Source organism: Perissodus microlepis, chromosome 1 (genome assembly GCF_051167445.1).
Source record: "Perissodus microlepis isolate ML-2025 ecotype Zambia chromosome 1, ASM5116744v1, whole genome shotgun sequence".
NCBI classification, from domain to species: Eukaryota; Metazoa; Chordata; class Actinopteri; order Cichliformes; family Cichlidae; genus Perissodus; species Perissodus microlepis.
The window spans coordinates 16,662,160-16,669,314 of record NC_140461.1 but is presented as its reverse complement, the minus strand read 5'-3'; positions in this window follow the sequence as shown (position 1 = coordinate 16,669,314).

Here is a 7,155-nt window from a genome sequence, read left to right as displayed (position 1 = left end):
TAGTGACTAGTTTTGATTGACATTAATAACAGACGATATGATTCACAATTACACACATGGCCCAATGAAGCCAGTGAATCTGGAAAAAGCAGCAGCTGAGTGAGCAATTGCACCATTTGGAGTTTCAGTTTTGGTTATATTTCATTTAACTATTTGATGTCAGAGAGTTTTGACTGTCCCGTGGGATATCTGACATGTAATATTAGGATTTATTGCCACTCTCATCTAGCAAACCAGCATCAACAGCACAAGCCTGTTAAAAATATGTGCTCATAACCACATATATTATGATGAAGTGACAGGTTTTACTGGGGTAATGACACCCAAAGAAAACATGACTTTGTGCAGGAATGCTATTGCATGCATGTGACCCGATTTTATATTTTAAAATAATGTTCCTTTGTTTCAGTTTTACTAAACTCTATAAATAACAATGTTAAAGTCAAGTGCGCTAAGTTATTTATGAGCCTCTTACAGCTGAATTCAGAGAAAACAGGGGAAATTACACTGATTACATATATTGCAGCGTTTATTTTATTATATTTTATTTGATATTGCCACAAATCATGTTGTTCTTCCTTAGCTATTTTTCGTCTATGGTCGGTAACTACATCATTACCACCATAATTATATCGGATATAATCTAGCTTATTCAGATACTACGATTTACTTACTACCTGCCTTTCATATTTTATTTCTGTTTTTAAACTGTGCAATGTTATATACAAAATGGCCAACAGGGTGCATCACTAGGCAAGGAAAATATCTTTATATGGAGACATTCAGCACTTAAAAATGAAAAGAAAACGCTGAAATAACAAATCAAATTGAATTGGTTGAATTGAAGAGTTGTTGCACTGAATGTAACACAAATCCAGATCTAAGTCTCCTGTGGAACCAGCTCCCAGTCTGGGTTCAGGAGACAGACACTTTCTATACTTTTGAGAATATTTTCAAAGCTTACCCTGTGATGAAGCTTATTGTGATGTCTGGATTAGTTGACCCTGTAATGTTGCTATAGGCTTCTTGGGGAGTTTCTATAATGCACTAAGCATTTGTTTGCCACTCTTGTCTTTTCACTCTTGGTGCTTTTATATACCATAATTGCATGTCTTTGACTTTTGTGTCACTCCTGCAGTCTGTAGTCTGTTGTCCATGGTCTGTGTATGCTCGCTTCTTTTTCCACTCTCTCTCCAACAAAGCAGATGGCTACCCCTCCCTGAGCCTGGTTCTGCTGGAGTTCTTCTTTCCCACCATCTTTGCTCATGGGATCATTGGATCACTGGAGTTCTTTCTTAAATATTGTTGGAGGTTTACTTTAAAATATAAAACAGATAGCTATTGTTGTGAACTGATGCTGTATAAATAAAATTAAACTGATTGCAAGTATTCTGAAATTTGTGTATTTTATCATTTGCGATACAAAAATGCTCTTTTCAGCTCACAGACAAACCTCTATTCGTCTTACCACCTAATTAATCTATTCATCTATCTTGAGAAAACACATGCCCACTAAACAGTTGTTTTATCTCTTTTATTCACAGTGTAGGACTACATAGTTTCTAAGTTCCCAGACCTCAGGTAGATATTAGATGCTTGGAGATTTGAAAAACTTGCCTTAGGTTGCAAAACCTAACAAACCATGTTAATGCCCCTGGTCAAAAACACCATCCAAGTCCACAAAGAAATACAGAAATAAGGAACAAATTGAAATTTAAGTTTCTATTTTATTTTTTCACACAGATCTTAATGATTTCTACACTCACACTGTTATTTCTTATGAATCTGTTATGAAGGCAAAGACCTAAAAGTAATTTGTTTCATGATTTCGAATGGGCATCAAGACCTTGCCAAATAATAGAAAGCTTTCTTTTGGAGGACAAAGTCATCACTTGCTGAGCTTTGAAGTATTATCATGTAATTTCACAGCAAATTAAGTGAAAACTTCTCATTTCTAAACCTTCTAGTTTGTCTGCATCTTAAATTTTTTTGTAGGGTATGCAAACAGAATGTAAAGCTATAGCTAAGGTATGAAATTTTGTCCATTTTCTACAATGCATTTCTACAAATGATAGATCATTTTGTATTTTCTGTGTAGATAAAAACAATTAATTTCAGATTTCATTGATGATAAACGATTATTGGTTTCTATGTGCCTTAACAGGTCAGTTGTATAAGAAACCCTGGAATATACAGATTGTTTATTCCCAGCTTTGGTAACAAGAACACTGGAATGGGTTTTAAATAATTGCTTCACAGAAATTTGACTTGAGTCCAAATTTTATGCTTAATTTGCCAGTTATTAGACAATAACAAAGAGATGCAGAGGAGCTGCAGCACTGAATTTGTGCTGTGGACTCACTTAACCAAGTGAAAAACACCAGTCAGGTTTCAGTTTCTCTTTCACAGCGCAGAGAATTGATTGCCTTAAAGATCAACTACAAAGCCGTAGTCAGCTTGTGGGGTTTCATTGAGCAGGTCTTAACCCAGGAGATGAGCACAATTATTGCACTGAGGAAGATGGGAAATTCACAGAATAAAAGCTTGCACTAGAGCTTTGTTTATACGTATCTATCCCAGTCTTAAAACACAAACAGAACACAAAACTGAAAATGTTTCCTGAGGGCGAGATCATGACATTTTCTCTCAGTAACCCAAACTTCTATCTTTCAGGTTTATTGTTTTTGTTTTTTATCATCTCTCTGCTCAGTTGTTCCATATTTCTCCCTTTATGTTAATTACTTACCAGCAATGCAGTTGTGATCAAAGAGGATTAAGGAGCAGAAACTATGATAACTTACTAGATGTAGGTTGCATATATGGATAACCTGCACTGAACCTGCAATGAAAAAATATTTGCAATATCTATGTTTTTCCATAAATATTCTTTTTCTTTGCTATTACTGTGACTGTGCTATTTTATAATGTTTTACCCCACTTTTGTTATCAATCCCAATATTTCTGCAGTATTTTGTCTGTCCTGTCTCTTTCTTATTTTTCTCAGTGATTTAAAAATACAAATTATGTACATGTGATTTCAAATTAAAATGAAGTTTTGATCCTACAATCAATCCCGGACTCCAAGCATCCAGAATCAGGACAGACTGAGAAACCTACTGCTCCAAATCAGCTGTGGTGTGACTCTGAGGAAGAGGTTTCCAAACCTGGTGACAAATCTGTGCAAATCCAGCAGTGTGTAAGAAAGAGGGGAGGAGAGATGAGTCAGAAAGCACCAGATAAGAAATGTCAAGGAGAACAGCTGGAGAATAGATGGACTGTTCTGTCTTCTTAAGGGACTGGTAGGTTTAAAAGTTTCAAATAACTAGTTATCTATCCATAATCCAATTTTTAGTTATTTTTAAAGTAATGTCATGAAACTGATATTGTATCATTTTCAGTGGTAGAATAAGCACTCGGGTCCTATTTAAAAGCTTCAAGTATAAAGGGCACTGAAAAGTTGTACATTTAAACTGGTGGAAAAGTGTGTAAATGTTATTAGCAACATGCACTTGAAAAAAAAGTTATCATTCTGATCTTATTAGTTGTTAAGTTTTTCTTGTCTTCCTATATTCACCATGCTTAGTCTGTGTTTCTGTGATGTCTCCTGCATTTAGTTAGTTTTGTCTTTGTGTTTACTTTGGCCTACCAAGCTCATGTATCGTAGCCTCTGTCTCAGTGCTAGTTTCCTGTCTTATTTTGATAGTCTCTTGTTCTGTGTGTGTGCCCAAGTGTTTATCTTGTGTATTACCTGCTTAGATTACTTTTGAAACCTGCTTTTTTTCAGTCAACTGAATTTGCGGCCTCATATAATATAGGTTTGTTCAAGTCTATTAAATCTTGTCCTGGAGTCTGAATTTTGGGTCCAGATTTCCCACAACTATGACAATACACGTAAAATTTCTTAAAATGTGACAAAAGGCTGGTAATTTAAAGTTTTGTAAATTATATAATTTGACTTCGAATCTCTTTTTTCCTATTGTATGTTATTTCCTATGTATAAAAAAATCATAACTTTTTCACATATTTTAAAGTAAAATTTCTAAAAGAAAACAATTAGAAACTAAAAAATGTGTAATAACTTTGTTTGCCTTTTATAAAACATGGGTTTTTATTTATGCCTTATCTTTGCCTCAAAGCTTTAGATCCCTTACCCATACTGTCAGTGATGTGAAACACCCGCTTACCTCCTCTAAACTATTAGCATATGCACAGCATTGTTATTCAACTATGTTCACAAAACAAGTTCAAATTATCTTTTATTCCACAAGCCATCAAATTTCTAAACGTGAGTGACACATACGTTGCCAAATAGGTGAAAATCCTCCCTAAGATCCAAGGAGAGTGAAAGTCTCTGCACATTGTGTGCCTGTCTTTTTATGTTGATGTGCTTGTTTTTATGTGGTTGTATGAATGTCAGGTGACTTCTCTTGCAAGCCAAATTCCCTACTGGGGACAAATAAATGTATCTGTCTTTCTGTACTCAAAAATACAGTGTATCCATATTCTGAATGCATTTCTATCTTCACCTTGAGATCTTATGGTAACACAGGTTTTTATTAAAGGGTTAATGTGTTTCCTTTGTCCTCAAACAAAATACACAGTTTATATGTTTGGATTTACTTTTGTTCTTGGAAATTCACATAAAATAAAGAGTTTCTCAAGCTTTTGATGTCTGAGTACCAGTTTAGGGAGCCAGAATACGATTCAGGGTCACACAAGAAAAGTGCACACACTCAAGGCTTCCATTTAGCTCTTAATAAATTCTGTTCAGAAAGTGTCTGTATGTGTTGTCATTTTTGTGTTTAGAGTGTTTTAATCACTTGAGAGATCAGCTGTTACTTTTCTGTGGCTGTATTTTTTTAGTGTTAAAAAATTTTAGTCAGTTGTGATTGCTTCATTCTGTATCACCGATTCTCTACCATAGCATGACATAAACTGTGGATGAATGAGCTGCACAGTACTACATTCTTTCCCTTTCATGCTCAGAGACTGCATAAAATGTTATCAAAGGCTGCCACTGGACACAAGCAGTACTGAGGTAAGCTGCCTAGCTATAGAATAAAGATGGGGAAAAAGGCTGTGATTGTATGTAACAATCTTTTGAATATTTGTGGATTAGAATATGAAGGCTTTGAAGAGTCGAACCGCAGTAATTTAAATGTATATTTTTTTTAAGTGACTTAAGCAAACTGTACAAATGTTTTAATTATATAAAAATAAAAAAATAAATATGAAGCTAGATAGAAAATGAGTTTAGCAACCCTAAAAATCAAGACAACATCAGATATGGGATTTTTCAACTGAATCGCTTTTTATTCTGCTACAACATACTTTTAAATGCATGAACCAGCTGGGAGGATGACACTGTGTAGTTACTCGATTTCCTCTCAAATCCAAACAAATGCATTATAGGTTCATTGTTAATGTGTGTAGGTGTATACTCGGTTATCATCTATTTGTACAAAATGAAGCATCTTACCATATGAAGATAAGTAAAGATCAGGTTTTCTATCAGGCTGAACTTGTTTTCTAGTCAGTAGTTTGTAGTATGTAACATGCACTTGTAAGCCTCTTATTAAGTTTGTTTTTTAAACTTCTTCTATACATTTGGATGTAGTAGGAGGACTGACTTCAAGTGAAGGTTTCCATACTTTAGATGAAGCTGAAGTTTATTTTTGAATTTTGTTTTTAATTTACTGTCCTCGCATCTTGAAAAAGAAACAATAACAATATATGTCTAATATGACAGCTTTAGTTGACCAGGTGCAGCCAGAACCTTTGGATTAACATCTATGAAAAATATCCTGTTGAAATATTTTGAATCTGCCCTGTTGATATGGTTATTGACAGTTTACCATGCCACACGCAAGTCTTTGATGGCCTGTCTTGGTCTGTGATGTATGACTGTCTTTTTTTGTTTTTGAGATACTGTTCTCAGGGGCGCTACAAACCATCCATTTAATCCGGATGGGAAACATTATTATTATTAATACTCGATGCACAATTTTCCATGAATACAGTTTTGCATGTTTTGTAGTATTTTATTACTGCTTCTCCTAAGGGAATAGTTTGAGAAACTCTTTTCAAAAGACCACTCATGATTGTCAGCTAATAGTAAATACACAAAAACAAGAGGAATTTCATTAAAGGAGAAAAAAGAAAAACATGCTCACTCTCTCACTCTCACATCTACCTACCAACCTACTTACCAAAAATCCCCCCCCCCTTTTTTTTTTTTCTTTCTCATGTGGCTGTAATATTTTGATAAAATATTAATGTCCTTTCCTTCTGGCTGTTTTGAAATTAAAAATGCTTTGAGGATTATGCCTACCACTTTGATTTCTCTATTAAAACTGTGTTTTGCTCTATACAGCCTGAAGAATATATTCAGTGCATGTAATAATAAGGATACATAATAATAAAAGACAATAAAAGATTGTTTATTTGCTCTTAGAAATATTTCTTGTAATTTCTGTTGACTGGCAGAGCTAACCTTTTACCAGTGCGTGAAGTAAAGAAAATAACCGAAGCACTTTGGATACAGTGCCAGTCATAAGCCATTTAAGCAAATGAAATGAGAAAGGAGCTTAAGGGGACTGTCTGGAAACTGGTAATTATGTTTCCTTTGATTTTCAAGTTCCAGCTCACCGAGTGAGTCAGGCAACTTCCTGGATGCAGTTTACTGTTGTTTACTTCTCACCGATAAGTTATGGTACTAAATTGTGACAACACATCCGGTGAATATTGTAAAATTAAATCAGCTTTTCACTACAAAGCGAACAACATCAGATGTGCTTTGTGAAAAACATATTTTCAGTAGATTTCAGTAGATTCATAGTAGTTAGAAATCTGGCAAAGATGAACTACGAAACATGTCATTATTTATTTAATAAGAAATAAGACAAAATGCAGAAGCAGTGTGTGAAAAACTAAATACATGCTTTGTGCTTCCATAGGAATTAAGAAAAAAGTAGAAGTCAGGTGCACCTCTATATAGTTTTGACAGCTTTCTAGTCATCATCATGGGTGAAATCAGCAGTGATCTTAAGAGCTACATCATCCATTAGCATTGTAACTTTTACATAGAGGAAATCTATCTACAAAGAACATAGCATGGCTTAAGCTGCATCTGAACAAACTACAAGCGCTTTGGAA